The sequence below is a fragment of the Apium graveolens genome, chromosome 11, assembly GCF_009905375.1.
Source record: "Apium graveolens cultivar Ventura chromosome 11, ASM990537v1, whole genome shotgun sequence".
NCBI classification, from domain to species: domain Eukaryota; kingdom Viridiplantae; phylum Streptophyta; class Magnoliopsida; order Apiales; family Apiaceae; genus Apium; species Apium graveolens.
Genome location: NC_133657.1, coordinates 86638214 through 86663361, shown reverse-complemented (window position 1 = coordinate 86663361; position 25148 = coordinate 86638214).

The window sequence follows — 25148 nt, the reverse complement described above, 5'->3', positions numbered from 1 at the left end:
TTATAAAAATAATTGAAGTATAAGTATTAAAACTTGTACTTGAAACGAGTATTAAATAACCAAAGATATACTTATATGAAAGTATTATCTTTATTTGAATAATCAAAAATAAGTTTGATTATTAACACCTTATTCTTTAATAAAATAAAGAATATATTTCAGTAATAAGCGGAGTCATAATACCTCGAATGAATATTATAAATAATATTCATTAAATAAAATAAAGGAGTCATACATCCTCAAATGAATATCCAAGTAATATTCAATAATAATATAAAGGAGTCATAAGCCCTCGAATAATATTCGAAATAATATTCAATAATAAAATAAAGGAGTCATAAGTCCTCGGATGAATATTCGAAATAATATTCAATAATAAAATAAAGTTAAAGTTATCGAATAAACCTTATTCGATTAATAGTTTGGAAAACTATAACCATATATATATATATATATATATATATATATATATATATATCCATATCCATATATACAAAATCTACTCGGGATCCTCGACTCCCAGTTTTAGAAAATATTTTCACATTTGGGTCCCTATACTAAGGGTATATGCAAGTTACCGCTATCCTCTAGCATAGGTATTACCAACTGAATCAACAGATATATATGAAAAGAATACGAAACAGGCATGCATATATATACCATATCAGCATGCTTCAATATATCGCAAAATTTGCTAATTAACCAACATGCATCTATCACAAGATAATGCATATACATATATTCATCACAACAACAGTATAACGGGTAGAAAACTTGCCTGAGCGACTTGGGGTGATAAAAGGCTCGGGACGAGTCTGGTAACCTATAAACAACAAGTAAGTTGGAATTAAACCAAAATCACTTGGAAATATTTACTTTAACTAACTTAGACTCTAACGCTTGTTTTGCGCTCACTGATTTGCTTAAGTCACTCGGGTACCCTCGGCTCCACCATTTTTAATAATTTAACCTTTACGAGTTTTAAAGCGATTCCTTCGCGAGTGTCTTACCAACTGCCTAACACACTTACCATAAATGTTTCATACATTAATTAACCCTTTTCGGTCTTTAACCTATGTTTCAAAGTAAGGCGAGGGGAAAAGTTTCGTTCGCGAAACGCCGTTACTTGAAACGGTCGTTTCTCCTAAACCGTGCATCGGAATCGAACGAACTACATATCAAAACGAAGCTCGTAACATGAGCTATCTAAACATGGCAGTGGTCATAAACTAGCAGGGGGTTCTCGGGTCCTAATGCTATGCACAAAAACAGTTCAAAGAAAATCGGACGTTACGACGGCTATGTTTACGCGATTTCCAATATTTTAAACCATTCAAAGCCATTCCAAATCAACCTCAAATCCAACATACAACCAACATCCATACTTATCTCATCATGACAATCCCAACCAATTCAATTTAATCATTCATACTTATGCCTAAACTTAACTTTAATCATACTTAAGTTCTTTTAAATCAAAACCACAACATTTACCATTCCATTTCACTACCATTCCAAATCCCAAACTCTAAATCACAACAACAAGTTACAATATCATCCTACTAATCAAAATCATCTTATAATATATAGGAACCTAGGGTTTGGAGATGGTATACCTTCCTTGAAGTGGTGGGAGGAGCTAGGAAGCCTTAAGAAGCTTTGAGAAGTCTTAAGAATGCTTGGATCTTCAAGAAAAACAAGAAAAAAGTTCAAGTTAAAAACTTGAAAACACTATTCATTGTCTTCTTCTTTGATTAAATGAAGAAGATTGAGAAGGAATTAATGTCTTAAACTCATGATATAGTCCTAACTAAGCATGAAGATGATTAGGGAATTATCTTACCAATTTAGGAAGCTTGGATCTTTGATTTTGAATTTTTCTTGCCTTTTGAATAGTGAAAAGCCGAGAGCTTCAAGAACAAAGCCTTGGTTGCTTTTTGATTTTTTGATGAAGAATGAATTTACTTGGCTTGGTTGCTTGGTTTTTGTATTTGATTTAGTCAATTACCTTTTTGCCCTTGAATTTGTGTGGTTACAAAGCCACCACACCTCCTTCCTTCCCATGTCATGCTTATGTCATCCTCATGATGTCATCCTCCCTTCCTTGTCCTCTTTCTATTGGTTGGATGACATCATTCCCACTAATCCCTTTGATTAACTTCCTAATCGTTTGCCTAATGACCGCTGATCTGTTATACGGTTCGCTTAACTTTCGTTCTCGTTTATCGTTTGAAGGATCATACCCGGGATCTTATTACTTAGGTTCCCTTAACCTTTCTCAATACATTATATTCCTTTTTATGATCCTCTATTATAATCCTTTAATTTAAATCCCTTTTTATCCTGTTACCTTATACTCAATTCTCTCCGTATCTTGTGGATTTCCGGGAAAAACCAAAGTGTTCGGAATTGGATTCTGACGATCTTTACATACACTTATATACTATATAGAGTACTAATAATATCCCAGAATATCCATAACAGAACCCCTACATAGTGTGGCGTGAAAAGTTTTCTCATTCAGCTAAACCACTATTCACAAGGGTTACAAAAAGTTGAAAATTTTGGGGTTATTACAGTCTCCCCTCCTTAAAAGGATTCCGTCCCGGAATCAAACAGAAAACAAATGGGGGTACTTTTCTAGCATTGTGCTCTCTAGTTCCCAAGTTGATTCTTCCACGTTATGATTCTGCCATAGTACTCTGACTAGCTTGATCACTTTGTTCCGAAGCACCTGCTCCTTCTTATCCATAATCCTTACTGGCTTCTCCACGTAAGTTAGATCTGGCTGCATATCCACCTGCTCGTACTCCACTATGTGTCTGGCATCCCGATGATACCTCCTTAGCATTGACACATGGAACACATTATGAACTTGTTGCAAATTAGGGGGTAGGGCTAGCTCGTAAGCTAACTTTCCAATCCGTCTTAATATCTCAAAAGGTCTAATGTATCTTGGGCTTAGTTTTCCTTTCTTTCCGAACCTCATTAATCCCTTCCAAGGGGATACTTTCAACAGTACTAAGTCCCCTACTTCATATTCCTTGTCCTTTCGGGCTTGGTCTGTATATTTCTTCTGTCTGTCTTGGGCTGCTACAAGTCGCCCTCTGATAAGATCCACTATATCTTTGGTCCTTTGGACCACTTCGGGTCCGAGCATCTTCCGCTCTCCTACTTCATCCCAGTATAAGGGAGATCGACACCTTCTTCCGTACAGGGCCTCATAAGGCGGCATTCCGATGCTAGCATGAAAGCTATTGTTATAAGAAAACTCGATCAACGGCAAGTGATCATCCCAACTTCCTTTAAGGTCTATCGCACAGACTCTCAACATATCCTCTAGTGTCTGGATGGTCCTTTCACTCTGTCCATCCGTCTGGGGATGGTATGCGGTACTCATATTTAACTTGGTCCCCGCACATTCCTGAAAGCTCCTCCAAAATCTGGAGTTGAACCTGGGGTCTCGGTCTGAGACAAGGGACGCTGGGACTCCATGTCGCGTCACTATTTCCTTAAGGTAAATGTCCACCAGTCTATCGACTGTGTATCTCTCATTGATAGGAATGAAACGATTAGGAAGTTAATCAAAGGGATTAGTGGGAATGATGTCATCCTCCCTTCCTTGTCCTCTTTCTATTGGTTGGATGACATCATTCCCACTAATCCCTTTGATTAACTTCCTAATCGTTTGCCTAATGACCGCTGATCTGTTATACGGTTCGCTTAACTTTCGTTCTCGTTTATCATTTGAAGGATCATACCCGGGATCTTATTACTTAGGTTCCCTTAACCTTTCTCAATACATTATATTCCTTTTTATGATCCTCTATTATAATCCTTTAATTTAAATCCCTTTTTATCCTGTTACCTTATACTCAATTCTCTCCGTATCTTGTGGATTTCCGGGAAAAACCAAAGTGTTCGGAATTGGATTCTGACGATCTTTACATACACTTATATACTATATAGAATACTAATAATATCCCAGAATATCCATAACAGAACCCCTACATAGTGTGGCGTGAAAAGTTTTCTCATTCAGCTAAAACACTATTCACAAGGGTTACAAAAAGTTGAAAATTTTGGGGTTATTACAGTCTCCCCTCCTTAAAAGGATTCCGTCCCGGAATCAAACAGAAAACAAATGGGGGTACTTTTCTAGCATTGTGCTCTCTAGTTCCCAAGTTGATTCTTCCACGTTATGATTCTGCCATAGTACTCTGACTAGCTTGATCACTTTGTTCCGAAGCACCTGCTCCTTCTTATCCATAATCCTTACTGGCTTCTCCACGTAAGTTAGATCTGGCTGCATATCCACCTGCTCGTACTCCACTATGTGTCTGGCATCCCGATGATACCTCCTTAGCATTGACACATGGAACACATTATGAACTTGTTGCAAATTAGGGGGTAGGGCTAGCTCGTAAGCTAACTTTCCAATCCGTCTTAATATCTCAAAAGGTCCAATGTATCTTGGGCTTAGTTTTCCTTTCTTTCCGAACCTCATTAATCCCTTCCAAGGGGATACTTTCAACAGTACTAAGTCCCCTACTTCATATTCCTTGTCCTTTCGGGCTAGGTCTGCATATTTCTTCTGTCTGTCTTGGGCTGCTACAAGTCGCCCTCTGATAAGATCCACTATATCTTTGGTCCTTTGGACCACTTCGGGTCCGAGCATCTTCCGCTCTCCTACTTCATCCCAGTATAAGGGAGATCGACACCTTCTTCCGTACAGGGCCTCATAAGGCGGCATTCCGATGCTAGCATGAAAGCTATTGTTATAAGAAAACTCGATCAACGGCAAGTGATCATCCCAACTTCCTTTAAGGTCTATTGCACAGACTCTCAACATATCCTCTAGTGTCTGGATGGTCCTTTCACTCTGTCCATCCGTCTGGGGATGGTACGCGGTACTCATATTTAACTTGGTCCCCGCACATTCCTGAAAGCTCCTCCAAAATCTGGAGTTGAACCTGGGGTCTCGGTCTGAGACAAGGGACGCTGGGACTCCATGTCGCGTCACTATTTCCTTAAGGTAAATGTCCACCAGTCTATCGACTGTGTATCTCTCATTGATAGGAATGAAATGAGCTGACTTTGTCAGTCGGTCTATAATTACCCAAATGGCGTCGTGATTGGCTTTCGTCCTTGGCAAGCCTACAACAAAATCCATCGCTATCTTTTCCCATTTCCATTCGGGAATCTCCAGGGGTCGCAAAAGTCCACTGGGTCTCTGGTGCTCTGCCTTTACTCTTTAACAAGTCAAACACTTGTTTACCCATTCTGCTACATCCCTCTTCATGTTGGGCCACCAGTAATATTCCTTCAAATCCCTATACATCTTGGTACTTCCCGGGTGAATGGAATACCTTGAACTATGGCTTTCATCCAAAATCTCATCTTTAAGTTCTTGAACATTCGGAACCCAAATTCGGTAGGAGTACCTCATTATCCCTTTATCATCTTTCTCAGTATGGATCTCCTCTCCAGTCATTGACTCTCTGCCTTCATTCATTATTTTCTCCTGGCACAATCTGATCTTTTCCAATAACTCTGGCTGCATTGAGATCTCAAAAAGCTTTTCAGCTCCGGTTCCGGTTACCTTTACTTCTATTTCCATTCTCTCAAAATCCCTTATCAACTCTTCCGAAGTCGTTATCATTCTGAGTCTCTCCTTTCTACTAAGGGCATCAGCCACCACATTGGCTTTCCCTGGATGATAGAGAATCTCACAATCATAGTCCTTGATTAGTTCTAACCATCTCCTCTGGCGCATGTTGAGCTCTTTCTGCGTAAATATGTACTTGAGGCTCTTATGGTCTGTGAAAATCTCGCACTTCTCTCCATACAAGTAGTGCCTCCAAATTTTTAAAGCAAATACTATTGCCGCGAGCTCAAGGTCATGAGTAGGATATCTAACCTCGTATTCCTTCAGTTGTCTTGACGCATACGCGATAACTTTACCATGCTGCATAAGCACACATCCTAATCCTTTGTGCGACGCGTCACTATATATCACAAAATCTCCTTTTCCGTCCGGCAATGCTAATACCGGAGCCGATATCAACCTTTTCTTTAATTCTTGAAAACTGTTCTCGCATTTCTCCGTCCATTCAAACTTCTCTGTCTTACGAGTAAGTCGTGTCAAAGGGGCTGCGATCTTCGCAAAGTCCTGAACAAATCTACGATAGTAGCCGGCCAATCCTATGAAACTCCTTACCTCTGTGGGTGTGGTTGGCCTTTCCCAATTTGAGACCGCCTCTATCTTGGAGTGGTCGACCAATACTCCTTCTTTATTAATCACATGTCCTAAAAACTGTACTTCATTCCGCCAGAATTCACACTTCAAGAATTTGGCATATAACTGCTCCTCTCTGAGTATTCCTAGAGCTATCCTCAAATGCTCTGCATGTCCTGCCTCAGTCCTTGAGTAGATCAAAATATCATCGATAAAAACTATCACACACTTGTCCAAGTACTTCTTAAATACTCTATTCATTAAATCCATGAAAGCCGCTGGGGCGTTGGTTAATCCAAAGGACATTACCAAGAACTCATAATGCCCATACCTGGTACGGAACGCTGTATTGGAAATATCTTCGGGTTTAATCTTTAGTTGGTGATATCCAGTTCTCAGGTCGATCTTGGAAAAATAAACAGCATCCTTTAGCTGGTCGAACAGATCGTCTATTCTAGGTAATGGGTACCTATTCTTTATGGTTAGCTTGTTCAACTCTCGATAGTCTATGTACAACCTCATGCTCCCATCTTTCTTCTTAACAAATAAAACTGGTGCTCCCCACAGAGACACACTGGGTCTTATCATACCCTTATCCAAGAGTTCCTGCAATTGGATAGCTAGTTCCTTCATTTCTAATGGGGCTAACCGGTAAGGTGCTTTTGAAACTGGCGCCGTCCCTGGGGCCAACTCAATAGCAAATTCAATCACTCTATCGGGTGGTAATCCCGGAAGGTCTTGGAGGAATACATCTTCAAATTCGTTGACTACTGGAATATCTTGTAAGTTGGGCACCTCCTTCTGCGTGTCCACCACATAGGCTAGGTAAGCCTCACTTCCTTTTCGTAGCATCCTCTTGGCCTGGGCCATAGTCAAAAATTTCTGCGTCTCCCTCTTTCCTCTAAATATAACTTCTTTCTTCCCGGGGATATTTAACTTAACTTTCTTCCCTTTACAGTCTATCTGAGCATCGTTGCTAGATAGCCAGTCCATTCCCAAAATCACATCAAACTCCCCTAATTTAAAAGGAATCAGATCAACACTGAAAGATTGCTCCCCTATGCCTATCTCACAGGCGGGGTGAATCTGGTTAACAGGAATAATTTCATGATTGGCTATTTCTACTTGTAAGGGTTCTATCAAGGGTTCAGCCTTAAGTCTTAACTTACGCGCAAGGTCCTTTGATATAAAAGATTTAGATGCTCCCGAATCAAATAAAACATTTGCACTGACTGAATTTAGAGAAAGGGTACCTGCTATCACATCTGAATCTTTCATAGCATCCTGGACTGTCATGTTGAAAGTCCTCGCAGTAGGTGGCTTATTGGAAGCAGCCCTGCTTGCTCCCGAAGCTGCTGGTTTGTTCATTGGGCATTCCCTCTTCCAATGACCTGGGCGTCCGCTTTGATGACAAGTGGCGGTTGGAATGACGGCAGGGGTTGATGATGGGCACTTATTTGAGTAGTGGCCTTCCCGACCGCACTTAAAACAGGTTACTGGCTTTCCTTTACACTCCCTAGTGTGATTCCTTCCACATATGTTACAGGCTGGCAATGGGGGTCGAGACTGGTTGGAATAGGACATTCTTGACTTCTGGCCGCCCTGGCTCACACTCACACTCATTGGCCGCTTAAACCCAGTGTTCCTTCCTGGCAGGGACACAGCTCCTCGATTAAATCTAGTTGGGAAGCTCCTTCCTGCGGAACCTCCACCCATGCTCATACTTTTCCTCTTTATTCCTTTCTTCTCTCTTTCCTTCTGCATCTGTTCACTTCCGACTTCTACAATCGTTGCCTTTTGCACCAGAGTGGCATAGTCCGTAAGCTCAAGGATTGCCACCCTATTCTGAATCAACGGTTTCAGTCCCTGCTGAAACCTCCTAGCTTTCTTTTCCTCGGTGCTCACAAACTCCGGCACAAACCTTGATAACTCAGTAAATTTCGCTTTGTACTCTGCTACAGACAAGTTATTCTGCTTTAGCTCCAAGAACTTGAGCTCCATCTGGTTTTCCATAAACCTCGGGAAATACTTTCCCAGAAACAACTGACTAAATCTCTCCCAGGTTATAATAGCATCTGTCTCCATGTTTTTCTTGGCCTCCCACCAGTAGTTAGCTTCTCCTTTCAGAAGGTAGGTAGCAAATACAGTCTTCTGTGCCTCATCGGTACTCAAAATCTCAAAAGATTTCTCCATTTCCTTTAACCATGCCCTTGCCTCAACTGGGTCGGCTGATCCGTGGAACTCAGGGGGCTTAAGGGACTTAAAAGCCCTGAAAGAGTTTACCACAGCATTGTTACTTCCTTGAGGGGGTGGGTTGGGTTGACGTTCCAAATTCTGCCTTAGGAGTTGCATGAACTGGCCCATGGGATCCATGCCTGGGTTTGGTACTGGTTGCTCAACCTCGGTTTCTCCTTCTTCAGCCTCTATCTCAAATCCCTCAACATCATATGTTTCCTATTCCTCTTCATACAGAGAGTCATCCTGTTCCACATAATCCTCATCTTCCTCTTCACTGTGCTCCTGGTTCCTATCATCCTGGTTATGGCTTCCCTGGTCCTCAGATCCAGGGTTCGCCCTAGTTCCAATCTTTCTTGGCGGCATGATTCTGATAATAATAAAAAAAAATTGGGAAAATTCAACGTTAGGTCACAATCATATACAACATTGTGCCTTGCACAGCTCTTATAATGGGGAGAACGTATATCGCAATTCTATTATTTTAAGAAAGTTCTAATACGAAGTGCAGTAATAATAATGATAAAAACAGTGATCCCGTCACTATGGAACTGAACCGAAAGGAAACAAATATATACATAATGCGAGAAATACATAGTTTGATCTGGTCAAAAGTACAACAGTGCTACAGTCATCTGTCCCAAAAGTGATACACAAGAGTCTATCTGTCTAGTCAGAAAAAGGGATGCTATATACAAGTCAACTATCCCGGAAAATTGGCTCTTACTAAAGCCTCGGCTAACTAGACAACTAGACTATTCCATCATCAATCCTGAATCACACATCGGAGCGGGTCAGCTCCCAAACCCTTTCCATCGCACGACGGAAGATATAGTCGGCCTGCCGCCTGGAGATCCTACCATGCCTGTCCCCCTGGAGCGATCTGAGCCTCGCTTGGGATGTGAGCTCTATCCCCATAAGCTCCCTCCTCAAGGATCGGGGTATAGAAGCCCTAGTCTCATAAGCTCGGGTACGCCTACCCGCCCTCTCTGCATCCAACTCCCTCCTGGCCTCATCTAGTCGGCCCTCGGCAACAGCCACTCGGGTCCTCAATACATCCTGAACATATCCATGAGCTAACGAAGACTGCCTGTGGGCAGGGTCAAGAGGTGGTGAATCCGGAGCCGCTGAGGGTGCCTCCTCGGTCTGCCTAGGCTCGGAAGTATGGGTCTCTGAGCTGTCATCATCAGGAATCCAAGATAGTGGTGGAGGGGTAGGGGCTCTGACCACCGGAAGTGTGGGTAATGGGATACCAGCATACACTACCATAGGTCCAACACGCTCCTCAGCTACTGGGACCTCATCCGGGTCCTCCTCATCTGGAATAGCAATAACCTCTATCTCTGACTCCTCTGAGGGGTCCTCCTCATCTGAAATAGCAATGACCTCCGTCTCTGACTCCTCTGAGGGGTCCTCTTCATCCTCCTCCATCTCAGGCTCCTCCTGATCCTCAACATCTAGCAATGCCTCATCATGCTCACGCTCGAACATCTCAGGGTCCTCTATCTCAGGCGCCTACACATTAAACGAGCTAAGTTACTATCATGATACTTATAAGGGTTCCCGTAAGGGTTTTAACTGTCAGCACTACTTTAAGTAGTCCGACCATGAACTTGGCAAGAGTTCTTATTATCTTTGTGAGTTTATTATTATATCGACGCATCATCTCTGAGGTTTATAACGCTTAGCTCTGATACCATTTCTGTAACACCCCCAGATCCGGGGTCGGGGATCCGGGTTGTCACGGTCTTGCTTTCCACAATATCACTTCACTTAATTAATAATAAATAACCTCATGCTGTGACCCCACACTAACACACACCACAACTCGTTATAGTCTCAGAGATGAAATTGAAATAAGTACAAGTCTTTGAATCCAGCATTTAACAGTTATTACAACCCAAAATGATTACTTGATAAATTTACAGTTAATTGCCATTATCTGCCACAAGTTATAATTATACATAATTTGATTCTCAAAAGTAGATGGTCTGATCTACAATGGATCTACCTCTGCAGCTATAGTAGCTACAACATCATCGGGAAGACGCGGGACGCTTCCCACGCACTTGAGCTGGGTCTGCTGGAGTCTGGCCATCTCTCCTAACTGTTGTTGTGTGATGAAGAAATAAAGCAAGAGTGAGCCTTACAGCTCGCAAGATAATACATAGTGATAACAATAATATAAGTATCTAAATGGATACTTAATAGAATCTCTATCATATGCAAGATAATTACTTACTAGATATAAGTAAAAACAAGGAATGAAGTTACCAGTACTTCACCACACTTATATCATTTATAAAGCTACTTGAACTACCACCGTTCAAGTATTATAAGTTTTAAGAAAAACATCCCATAGATGAGACCACAAGTTAAGACTTGAATAGATTCAATCTTTGAAATATTATTGAATGAAAAAAAAGGTACGAGATACTTTATTTAGTCCCGATATATATATATATATCCACATATATATCTCTTAAACATTTCCTGGAACCTCTGTTATGTAAAGTATGAACAGAGTTTGAAACATCCAATGAATTTTGGAAAGGAAAAGAATTTTGGCATAAACCAGATATCTTGCTGATCAGGCAAAGATACCAATAAGTAACCTTTTATACTAGTAGATGGATGAATCCCCCACCGGTCATCACCCTGGCCTCATAAGGACCTTGTGATGGACCGCCACCCGGCCTCTTACGCGTTGATGGACTGCCACCCAGCCACTTACACAATAATAGACCGTACCCCGGCCTGTCGCTTATGTCGACTCAATTAGATGGGCTTACTTCCCGAACATTGGGCAAGTAATCAATTCATTTACCAAAACTGCAACCTCGTTGCGAATATAAAATACACCACAGAGCCGGATTCCCCAGGTTTTGAGCGAGTATTTAAATCCCCTTAAAAAAAGAAGATCTTAAATATAAAAATGAGTTTTGGGATCCGCTCTAACTTTAAAAATCATTTTGAAGACTCGAAAACACTTTATAGAGTGTTTGGAGTAAAGCTGATTTAATGAAGTAAATCAGTCCCCAGAATATTTAGAAAATGACTGAATATTATTATTTAAATAATATTCCCATAAAGAATAATCTTTATAAAAATAATTGAAGTAGAAGTATTAAAACTTGTACTTGAAACGAGTATTAAATAACCAAAGATATACTTATATGAAAGTATTATCTTTATTTGAATAATCAAAAATAAGTTTGATTATTAACACCTTATTCTTTAATAAAATAAAGAATATATTTCAGTAATAAGCGGAGTCATAATACCTCGAATGAATATTATAAATAATATTCATTAAATAAAATAAAGGAGTCATACATCCTCAAATGAATATCCAAGTAATATTCAATAATAATATAAAGGAGTCATAAGCCCTCGAATAATATTCGAAATAATATTCAATAATAAAATAAAGGAGTCATAAGTCCTCAGATGAATATTCGAAATAATATTCAATAATAAAATAAAGTTAAAGTTATCGAATAAACCTTATTCGATTAATAGTTTGGAAAACTATAACCATATATATATATAAAAATATATATATATATATATCCATATCCATATATACAAAATATACTCGGGATCCTCGACTCCCAGTTTTAGAAAATATTTTCACCTTTGGGTCCCTATACTAAGGGTATATGCAAGTTACCGCTATCCTCTAGCATAGGTATTATCAACTGAATCAACAGATATATATGGAAAGAATACGAAACAGGCATGCATATATATACCATATCAGCATGCTTCAATATATCGCAAAATTTGCTAATTAACCAACATGCATCTATCACAAGATAATGCATACACATATATTCATCACAACAACAGTATAACGGGTAGAAAACTTGCCTGAGCGACTTGGGGTGATAAAAGGCTCGGGACGAGTCTGGTAACCTATAAACAACAAGTAAGTTGGAATTAAACCAAAATCACTTGTAAATATTTACTTTAACTAACTTAGACTCTAACGCTTGTTTTGCGCTCACTGATTTGCTTATGTCACTCGGGTACCCTCGGCTCCACCATTTTTAATAATTTAACCTTTACGAGTTTTAAAGTGATTCCTTCGCGAGTGTCTTACCAACTGCCTAACACACTTACCATAAATGTTTCATACATTAATTAACCCTTTTCGGTCTTTAACCTATGTTTCAAAGTAAGGCGAGGGGAAAAGTTTCATTCGCGAAACGCCGTTACTTGAAACGGTCGTTTCTCCTAAACCGTGCATCGGAATCGAACGAACTACATATCAAAACGAAGCTCGTAACATGAGCTATCTAAACATGGCAGTGGTCATAAACTAGCAGGGGGTTCTTGTTGGGTTCCGAAGGCATAAAACACAGCGGATAAACGTAAATAAAACAAAAATTCGAAACCCAAAAACAGGATCCATGTATAATTATGGGCAGATTATGGAGATAACGAATCATACCTTTCAAGAGATTAACTTTTACGAACTCAACGGAGATCCTAGCTATCACGCTTTGTGTCTACCTCTCGGAGAAACACCTCTATGATATCCACACGAGCACCTTCAAGAACGTCTCACGAACTTGACTACGGAATGGATGTACTAGCCTCCTTCTTGACGATCTGAATTGCCTCTGCCTCTCTTTGCTGCTAGGGTTTTCTTAAAAAAACGTTCAAGCCTCTTTAACCTCTCATTATCTATTTATAATGACTGATTAAAAAGGCCCATAATAGCAAAGCCCAACCCTAGTAGGTATTGGATTAAATAATAAAAACGAATTTCTATTATTTAATTAATAACTAAGTCATACTTAATTATTATGGGCAAAAACATTCCTTTTAATTCGAATTTATATTATCTCAATTAAGTCTTACTTAATTATAATAAAATTCAAATAATCATCAATTAATTTAAATCCATAATTTAAATTAACTATTCCATTAAGTGCTCTATTTGTGCGACCCTATAGGCTATTATTTAATTGGCAATAATTTTATTCTCTAATAAAATTATAAACAATGAGCGGTATCTAGTAATACATCATTGTTACCCAATTAAACAATAATTAAATCGTGATTAGATAAAACCTTTCGTGATTAATGTTTTTTCGTGTAATATAATCCCTTTAACCATACATATTATAGATTAAACTCGAGGCATGTATTTAGTCATCCTCTTCAACATTTAATCTGGGTTTACTTGATGCATGAGTAGATTATTGAAACAAATCATTATTTGAGCATGGCCATGCTTTTATAATCTCACTCAATCAAGAGGCCAATAATATCTCTCCTAATTATAGGAGGGTTAAATCCTTTATCTATCATTCATATTTCTCATACGACTCATGATATACCCGATGTCCACTTTTATCATCACCCGATCAAAAGTAACTTTTAATGTAGTCAAAGTATATTAATCCTCGTATAGAAATATAATGATTTCAAGTCAAAGGATCGTTACACCATTATCACTGTGAGTCTTTCTTATGACTTTATTAAACATGAAGAATCTCACTGTGGGTCTGTCCAGTACCATGTACTCTCACATGTACCTATGTATTGACTTCAGTATCCCCATACTTATAACCAATGAGATGTGGTTATCTTGTCAAACAACATACTAGTCTATCTATGTATTATTATTGTCCTATATAATAATACTCGACTAGGGACCTTTAAGAATATGATATATTATATAATCTCAAGTTCAAGTCATGTACTTAAACTATACAATTTGTATCATGATTCTAAGGACATTTATTATGCTAACAAAATATCGCAGTAATTAAGGTCATAATAAATAAATTTATTGAATGATCAACTGACATAAAGATAAAAGAATAATGTATTGCCTCTAGGGCACCTACACTAACAATCTCCCACTTGCACTAGAGCCAATCACCCATATATCTAATACCCATGGAACTAGTGTGACCATCGTGCTTCTGCTGCGACAAGCCTTTGGTCAGTGGGTCTGCAATGTTATCCTTTGTGTGCACTTTACATATGTGTATATCACCCCTTTCATTAATCTCTCAAATAAGGTGAAATCTCCTGAGTATATGTTTAGCCCGGGAGTGTGATCTAGGTTCTTTAGCCTGTGCAATGGCTCCATTATTATCGCAGTATAGATCAATGGGATCTGCGATCGATGGAACCACTCCCAAAACAGAAATGAACTTTCGAATCCAAACGGCCTCCTTAGCTGCTTCACAAGCTGCAATGTACTCAGCCTCCATTGTAGAATCAGCTACTGTTTCTTGCTTTGAACTCTTCCAGCTTACAGCACCTCCGTTTAGACAAAACACAAAACCAGACTGTGATACAGTATCATCTCTGTCTGTTTGGAAACTTGCATCGGTGTAACCTTTTACAACGAGTTTCTCTTCTCCTCCATACACCAAGAATGAATCTTTAGTTCTTTTCAGGTACTTAAGAATATTCTTAACTGCCGTCCAGTGACCTTCACCCGGATTAGACTGGTATCTGCTCGTCATGCTCAAAGCATACGAGACATCTGGGCGAGTACATACCATTGCATACATGATAGATCCAATTGCTGAAGCATATGGAACTTTATTCATGTGGTCCTTCTCATCCAATGATTTCGGACATTGGTCCTTAGAGATCGTTATCCCTTGAGACACAGGGACATATCCCCTTTTTGCATTTTGCATTCCAAAACGATGCAAAACCTTATCAATGTATGTGCTCTGACTTAGACCGATCATCCTTCTAGATCTTTCTCTATAGATCCTCATTCCTAGAATGTAGGATGCCTCTCCTAAGTCTTTAATGGAGAAATTGCTCCCTAACCACGTCTTAACAGCCTTTAGAGAAGGTATGTCATTCCCCATTAGTAGTATATCATCAACATATAGTACTATGAATGCCACATAGCTCCCATTAACCTTCTTGTAAACACACGGTTCATCTTCGTTTTGAACAAAGCCATACTCTATGACTATTTCATCAAAACGGATATTCCATCTCCTAGAGGATTGCTTCAATCCATAAATGGATCGACGCAATTTACATACCTTGCCAGCATTCCTTGGATCGACAAAACCCTCAGGTTGTGTCATGTACACATCCTCTTCAAGGCTTCCATTAAGGAAGGCTGTTTTGACATCCATTTGCCAGATTTCATAATCATGGAATGCTGCAATGGCAAGTAAAATCCTTATAGACTTGACCATAGCCACTGGTGAGAAAGTTTCATCATAGTCAATACCATGAATTTGTTTGAAACCTTTTGCAACCAGCCTAGCTTTATAGGTCTGAACATTTCCATCCATGCCCTTTTTCTTCTTAAAAACCCATTTGCACCCTATGGGTTTTACCCCTTCAGGTGGATCAACCAAAGTCCATACTTGGTTTTCGTACATGGAATCTATCTCGGATTTCATGGCTTCAAGCCATCTCTTAGAGTCTGGACTGTTCATAGCATCTTGGTATGTGAGAGGCTCATCTTCATCTATGAGCATCAAATCACCACACTGAGTCATGAGAAATCCATATCTCTCTGGCTCATGGCAAAATCTACCAGATCTACGAACAACCTGTGTTTGTTGAGCATTATCATTATTCTGCTCTTGTTCCACTTCAGGTTCAATGCTATTTTGCGGTTCTCGATCTTCATCGAGATCTATAGTTCTCCCACTGTTTCTTTTGGAAACAAAATCTCTTTCCATGAAGACAGCATCTCGAGCAATAAACACTTTCTGCTCAGAAGGACTATAAAAATAATACGCCTTTGTTTCATTAGGGTATCCTACAAAAATGCACTCTTCGGATTTAGGTCCAAGCTTGTCAGATTCTTGACGTTTCACAAATGCCTTACATCCCCAAACTTTCATAAAGTTCATGCCTGACCGTTTCTCTTTCCATATCTCATATGGAGTCTTTTGAACCTTCTTAGTAGGAACACGGTTAAGTGTGAAAGCCGCTGTTTCTAGAGCGTAACCCCAGAAACTAATTGGAAGATCTGCATGACTCATCATCGATCGCACCATGTCCAACAAGGTGCGATTTCTCCTCTCTGAAACTCCATTCCATTGAGGTGTTCCTGGCGGAGTGAGTTGCGATACAATACCACACTCTTTCAAATACTCTCTAAATTCGGTGCTTAAGTATTCACCCCCACGATCGGATCGTAAGATCTTAATACTTGCATCTCCGCCAATTTGCTTCTCTACTTCAACCTTGTATTCTTTAAATTTTTCAAAAGAATCGGATTTGTTCTTCATAAGATATACATATCCATATCTACTGAAATCATCAGTAAATGTTATGAAGTAGTAGTAGCCTCCTCTAGCCATTACACGCATTGGGCCACATACATCACTATGTATTAGCTCCAGACGTTTAGTGGCCCTTTGACCCTTACCAGTGAAAGGGGCTTTAGTCATCTTACCAAGCAAACAAGATTCGCATTCTTGGTATGATTCAAAATCAAACTTATCCAAGTATCCATCCTTATGTAATTTGGATATGCGTTTCTCATTTATGTGGCCTAAACGACAATGCCAGAGGTATGTTTGATTTGAGTCATTTATTTTAAGTCGTTTGTTTTCTATATTACAGACAGGGTTATCTAAATCAAGAACATATAAACCATTAAATAAACGCGCAACACCATAGGTTAAATCATTCAAAGCAAAAGAGCAACTGTTGTTCTTTATTGTAAACGAAAAACCTTTCTTGTCCAAACAAGAAACAGAAATAATGTTTCTGCGAATCGCAGGCACGTAAAAACAGTCTTCTAGTTCTAAAACAAGCCCAGAGGGCATAGATAAATAATAAGTCCCTACAGCTAAAGCAGCAACTTTTGCTCCATTGCCTACTCTTAGGTCCACTTCTCCCTTAGCCAGAGTTCTACTTCTCTGCAGGCCCTGCACATTTATACAAATGTGAGAAGCACATCCAGTATCAAATACCCAGGATGTAGAAATAGACAAATTGACTTCTATAACATAAATACCTGATCCAGAAATCTGAACTGCTTTCTTTTTCTTCAGATCCTCCAAGTAAATTGGACAGTTTCTCTTCCAGTGACCATCTTTCTTACAGTAGTGACATTCACCCTTGGCCACACCACCTTTAGGCTTTAAAGCCTGTTTGGGACCTGACTTTGGCTTGGTTGTAGAATCAGATCCAATCTTCTTCTTACCCTTCCATTTTCCCTTCCCTTTGGCCTTACCTTTATTTCCCACCATCAGTATGGGAGCAGGTTCAGCTGTCTTCATGTTGGTCTCATATGTTCTCAACATATGCAACAATTCAGTAGGTGTTTTGTCAAATTCATTCATATTGTAGTTCACAACAAACTGAGTGAATTTGTTGTTCAAAGAATTCATGATTAGGTCAATACCAGTTTCCGGACCAATCGGGAAACCCAAAGTTTCGAGGTACTCAATGTAACCAATCATCTTCAGAACATGTGGGCCAACTGGTTCACTCGCCCCTTGTTTGCAATTAAAAAGTGACTTACTCGTGTTGAACCTTTCTTGACGAGTTTGGCTTGCAAACATGCTTTGCAAGTGCTCATTGATAGTATATGCATCCATATGCACATGTTGTCTTTGAAGCTCAGCACTCATAGTTGCCAACATAAGACATGCAACATCATTTGCATCATTCTCATCCTTTGTGCGTGCTGCTCGTTCATCAGCAGTAGCACCCTCAGGAAGGGGGCCTGGAGGAGGAATATCAATGACATGAAGCTTGCGCTCCTGCCTGAGGACAATCCTCAAATTCCTCTGCCAGTCTAGGAAGTTGTTTCCTCCTGTCAGCTTGTCCTTCTCAAGGACTGAACGTACGGATAGTGTGTTTGTGTTGTTTGCCATTACTCAGTATCTACAATAATAAAAGCGCAAAATAAACATTAGATTGTCTGAGTTAAAATTTTATGTTCATATGATTATGATATATTCGTAATATATCTCCCACTATTTTTTTTTTATCAAATTAATAGCCCTAACTATTAATTCGGAAAGTATATCCCATAAATCTTTCTAGTGAGCCAAGATCCATATTTCGTCATGTTCTAAGTCAACCACTGGTATCCTTAAAACATGATTATTTAGGTAGACAACAGTTGTCAATTATATCATATATAATTCTTGGATAATTTGGTGAACAACAATTGATCTTATCTATCTAATAGATTTTTAACCAAACTCTATGCTTCTAAGTTCATAATAGTTGAATATAACCGTTTATATTCACCTTATTATGATGACTCAGTTAAGTTAGACCCAATGATACAACGTCCGAATATAACCGTTTATATTCGTCGCATTTCACCATGATAGATAGGAGTCCCCTGCCACTGACAGCCCTTCCCCTTATCGATCTAGGATTTAATGAGTGTTCATTCATTGGAAAGCATCTGATTAAAACTTAATATTTTTACTTAGGGATTTTAATTTAGAACGATCATGATCCCATCATAAAGAGATTCCCAATTTTTCCTTGAATAAAATACTTCAAATCAATACTCGTCAATGGTTTGATTTCCAGGTAGTGGAGGAGTCACATCGGTCTCGCTTAAAACCCACAGCCTTACAAGTTCTATGAACCCGTTGTTGACAAAATCGCCCCATGTCAGAAATAAAGAAAATTCGTATTTTATTCCGTGTTTCATAAACACGAGAATCTCATGATCGTTTGTTAATTTTAAATCTTGAGTCGTTACAGATTTTATCTTGTTTAAAGGCATGGCATGGGTGATGTATCTAATACATACATACATCATTAATCTAATTAAAACATGCATTTTTCTACTCTACACATACTATTTATACATCATATGAAAAGTACGTAAAGTAAACGTGCAATAGTTATGGCCCAATCTTATGTGATCTTTTCAGGCTAATGAAAAGATCAAGGTCAATCTATGGTGTAAAAATAACTATTACATATGTCTTCTCTATTGCTTCCATTGTCTCCTTGGCCTCCATAGGATGCCTCCTCTTTCCCTTGTCCTTCTAGGATGTTACATTAAGAATTATACTAATGAACTTACAAAAGAACTCGAGTTACATTCGAGATAAAACAACTACAAATAGAAAACGACATGCAAGTCGTATTTATTACAAACCAAAAGAATAAACCATTACAACTAAGGTCTTAAGGCCATAACTATGCACCATGCTCAGTAACCATTAAAGAACATGATAGATCATATAAAGATGACATACTATTTATCACTTATCATGATCCAATCAAGAATAATAAATAAGTAAAGCATATGTCATAAGCACAAATTAAAAACGAAACCCTAACCACGCGGTTCGACCTCCGCGGTGAGGTCGCTGGGGGGGTTCGGGGGGGCAGCGAGCCCCCCGATGGCGGAAATACTAGAAAAATCAAGTATCAGAATACTAGAAAAACATGTATCAGAATACTATTCCAGAAGCATGTATCAGTATACACACGATCCATATCCCAGTTACCAAAAACGTGTATCAGTATACATATTTTAAGAGATCGCATACATATGAGTTATGGCAGATCTTAAACATACTAGTATCATCATATAGATCATTAACAGATTCATCATATCATTCATATAACATAACTGTTATCATGGCAGACTCATATAACATAACTGTTATCATGGCAGACTCATCACACATGCATACTTGTAAAAATACAGTAAACACGTAACCAAATCAGCCCCTTATACACGTAGCTCTGATGCCATTGTTGGGTTCCGAAGGCATAAAACACAGCGGATAAACGTAAATAAAACAAAAATTCGAAACCCAAAAACATGATCCATGTATAATTATGGGCAGATTATGGAGATAACGAATCATACCTTTCAAGAGATTAACTTTTACGAACTCAACGGAGATCCTAGCTATCACGCTTTGTGTCTACCTCTCGGAGAAACACCTCTATGGTATCCACACGAGCACCTTCAAGAACGTCTCACGAACTTGACTACGGAATGGATGTACTAGCCTCCTTCTTGACGATCTGAATTGCCTCTGCCTCTCTTTGCTGCTAGGGTTTTCTTAAAAAACGTTCAAGCCTCTTTAACCTCTCATTATCTATTTATAATGACTGATTAAAAAGGCCCATAATAGCAAAGCCCAACCCTAGTAGGTATTGGATTAAATAATAAAAACGAATTTCTATTATTTAATTAATAACTAAGTCATACTTAATTATTATGGGCAAAAACATTCCTTTTAATTCGAATTTATATTATCTCAATTAAGTCTTACTTAATTATAATAAAATTCAAATAATCATCAATTAATTTAAATCCATAATTTAAATTAACTATTCCATTAAGTGCTCTATTTGTGCGACCCTATAGGCTATTATTTAATTGGCAATAATTTTATTCTCTAATAAAATTATAAACAATGAGCGGTATCTAGTAATACATCATTGTTACCCAATTAAACAATAATTAAATCGTGATTAGATAAAACCTTTCGTGATTAATGTTTTTTCGTGTAATATAATCCCTTTAACCATACATATTATAGATTAAACTCGAGGCATGTATTTAGTCATCCTCTTCAACATTTAATCTGGGTTTACTTGATGCATGAGTAGATTATTGAAACAAATCATTATTTGAGCATGGCCATGCTTTTATAATCTCACTCAATCAAGAGGCCAATAATATCTCTCCTAATTATAGGAGGGTTAAATCCTTTATCTATCATTCATATTTCTCATACGACTCATGATATACCCGATGTCCACTTTTATCATCACCCGATCAAAAGTAACTTTTAATGTAGTCAAAGTATATTAATCCTCGTATAGAAATATAATGATTTCAAGTCAAAGGATCGTTACACCATTATCACTGTGAGTCTTTCTTATGACTTTATTAAACATGAAGAATCTCACTGTGGGTCTGTCCAGTACCATGTACTCTCACATGTACCTATGTATTGACTTCAGTATCCCCATACTTATAACCAATGAGATGTGGTTATCTTGTCAAACAACATACTAGTCTATCTATGTATTATTATTGTCCTATATAATAATACTCGACTAGGGACCTTTAAGAATATGATATATTATATAATCTCAAGTTCAAGTCATGTACTTAAACTATACAATTTGTATCATGATTCTAAGGACATTTATTATGCTAACAAAATATCGCAGTAATTAAGGTCATAATAAATAAATTTATTGAATGATCAACTGACATAAAGATAAAAGAATAATGTATTGCCTCTAGGGCACCTACACTAACAGTTCTCGGGTCCTAATGCTATGCACCAAAACAGTCCAAAGAAAATCGGACGTTACGACGGCTATGTTTACACGATTTCCAATATTTTAAACCATTCAAAGCCATTCCAAATCAACCTCAAATCCAACATACAACCAACATCCATCCTTATCTCATCATGACAATCCCAACCAATTCAATTTAATCATTCATACTTATGCCTAAACTTAACTTTAATCATACTTAAGTTCTTTTAAATCAAAACCACAACATTTACCATTCCATTTCACTACCATTCCAAATCCCAAACTCTAAATCACAACAACAAGTTACAATATCATCCTACTAATCAAAATCATCTTATAATATATAGGAACCTAGGGTTTGGAGATGGTATACCTTCCTTGAAGTGGTGGGAGGAGCTAGGAAGCCTTAAGAAGCTTTGAGAAGTCTTAAGAATGCTTGGATCTTCAAGAAAAACAAGAAAAAGTTCAAGTTAAAAACTTGAAAACACTATTCATTGTCTTCTTCTTTGATTAAATGAAGAAGATTGAGAAGGAATTAATGGCTTAAACTCATGATATAGTCCTAACTAAGCATGAAGATGATTAGGGAATTATCTTACCAATTTAGGAAGCTTGGATCTTTGATTTTGAATTTTTCTTGCCTTTTGAATAGTGAAAAGCCGAGAGCTTCAAGAACAAAGCCTTGGTTGCTTTTTGATTTTTTGATGAAGAATGAATTTACTTGGCTTGGTTGCTTGGTTTTTGTATTTGATTTAGTCAATTACCTTTTTGCCCTTGAATTTGTGTGGTTACAAAGCCACCACACCTCCTTCCTTCCCATGTCATGCTTATGTCATCCTCATGATGTCATCCTCCCTTCCTTGTCCTCTTTCTATTGGTTGGATGACATCATTCCCACTAATCCCTTTGATTAACTTCCTAATCGTTTGCCTAATGACCGCTGATCTGTTATACGGTTCGCTTAACTTTCGTTCTCGTTTATCGTTTGAAGGATCATACCCGGGATCTTATTACTTAGGTTCCCTTAACCTTTCTCAATACATTATATTCCTTTTTATGATCCTCTATTATAATCCTTTAATTTAAATCCCTTTTTATCCTGTTACCTTATACTCAATTCTCTCCGTATCTTGTGGATTTCCGGGAAAAACCAAAGTGTTCGGAATTGGATTCTGACGATCTTTACATACACTTATATACTATATAGAGTACTAATAATATCCCAGAATATCCATAACAGAACCCCTACATAGTGTGGCGTGAAAAGTTTTCTCATTCAGCTAAACCACTATTCACAAGGGTTACAAAAAGTTGAAAATTTTGGGGTTATTACAGTCTCCCCTCCTTAAAAGGATTCCGTCCCGGAATCAAACAGAAAACAAATGGGGGTACTTTTCTAGCATTGTGCTCTCTAGTTCCCAAGTTGATTCTTCCACATTATGATTCTGCCATAGTACTCTGACTAGCTTGATCACTTTGTTCCGAAGCACCTGCTCCTTCTTATCCATAATCCTTACTGGCTTCTCCACGTAAGTTAGATCTGGCTGCATATCCACCTGCTCGTACTCCACTATGTGTCTGGCATCCCGATGATACCTCCTTAGCATTGACACATGGAACACATTATGAACTTGTTGCAAATTAGGGGGTAGGGCTAGCTCGTAAGCTAACTTTCCAATCCGTCTTAATATCTCAAAAGGTCTAATGTATCTTGGGCTTAGTTTTCCTTTCTTTCCGAACCTCATTAATCCCTTCCAAGGGGATACTTTCAACAGTACTAAGTCCCCTACTTCATATTCCTTGTCCTTTCGGGCTAGGTCTGTATATTTCTTCTGTCTGTCTTGGGCTGCTACAAGTCGCCCTCTGATAAGATCCACTATATCTTTGGTCCTTTGGACCACTTCGGGTCCGAGCATCTTCCGCTCTCCTACTTCATCCCAGTATAAGGGAGATCGACACCTTCTTCCGTATAGGGCCTCATAAGGCGGCATTCCGATGCTAGCATGAAAGCTATTGTTATAAGAAAACTCGATCAACGGCAAGTGATCATCCCAACTTCCTTTAAGGTCTATTGCACAGACTCTCAACATATCCTCTAGTGTCTGGATGGTCCTTTCACTCTGTCCATCCGTCTGGGGATGGTATGCGGTACTCATATTTAACTTGGTCCCCGCACATTCCTGAAAGCTCCTCCAAAATCTGGAGTTGAACCTGGGGTCTCGGTCTGAGACAAGGGACGCTGGGACTCCATGTCGCGTCACTATTTCCTTAAGGTAAATGTCCACCAGTCTATCGACTGTGTATCTCTCATTGATAGGAATGAAACGATTAGGAAGTTAATCAAAGGGATTAGTGGGAATGATGTCATCCTCCCTTCCTTGTCCTCTTTCTATTGGTTGGATGACATCATTCCCACTAATCCCTTTGATTAACTTCCTAATCGTTTGCCTAATGACCGCTGATCTGTTATACGGTTCGCTTAACTTTCGTTCTCGTTTATCGTTTGAAGGATCATACCCGGGATCTTATTACTTAGGTTCCCTTAACCTTTCTCAATACATTATATTCCTTTTTATGATCCTCTATTATAATCCTTTAATTTAAATCCCTTTTTATCCTGTTACCTTATACTCAATTCTCTCCGTATCTTGTGGATTTCCGGGAAAAACCAAAGTGTTCGGAATTGGATTCTGACGATCTTTACATACACTTATATACTATATAGAGTACTAATAATATCCCAGAATATCCATAACAGAACCCCTACATAGTGTGGCGTGAAAAGTTTTCTCATTCAGCTAAAACACTATTCACAAGGGTTACAAAAAGTTGAAAATTTTGGGGTTATTACAGTCTCCCCTCCTTAAAAGGATTCCGTCCCGGAATCAAACAGAAAACAAATGGGGGTACTTTTCTAGCATTATGCTCTCTAGTTCCCAAGTTGATTCTTCCACGTTATGATTCTGCCATAGTACTCTGACTAGCTTGATCACTTTGTTCCGAAGCACCTGCTCCTTCTTATCCATAATCCTTACTGGCTTCTCCACGTAAGTTAAATCTGGCTGCATATCCACCTGCTCGTACTCCACTATGTGTCTGGCATCCCGATGATACCTCCTTAGCATTGACACATGGAACACATTATGAACTTGTTGCAAATTAGGGGGTAGGGCTAGCTCGTAAGCTAACTTTCCAATCCGTCTTAATATCTCAAAAGGTCCAATGTATCTTGGGCTTAGTTTTCCTTTCTTTCCGAACCTCATTAATCCCTTCCAAGGGGATACTTTCAACAGTACTAAGTCCCCTACTTCATATTCCTTGTCCTTTCGGGCTAGGTCTGCATATTTCTTCTGTCTGTCTTGGGCTGCTACAAGTCGCCCTCTGATAAGATCCACTATATCTTTGGTCCTTTGGACCACTTCGGGTCCGAGCA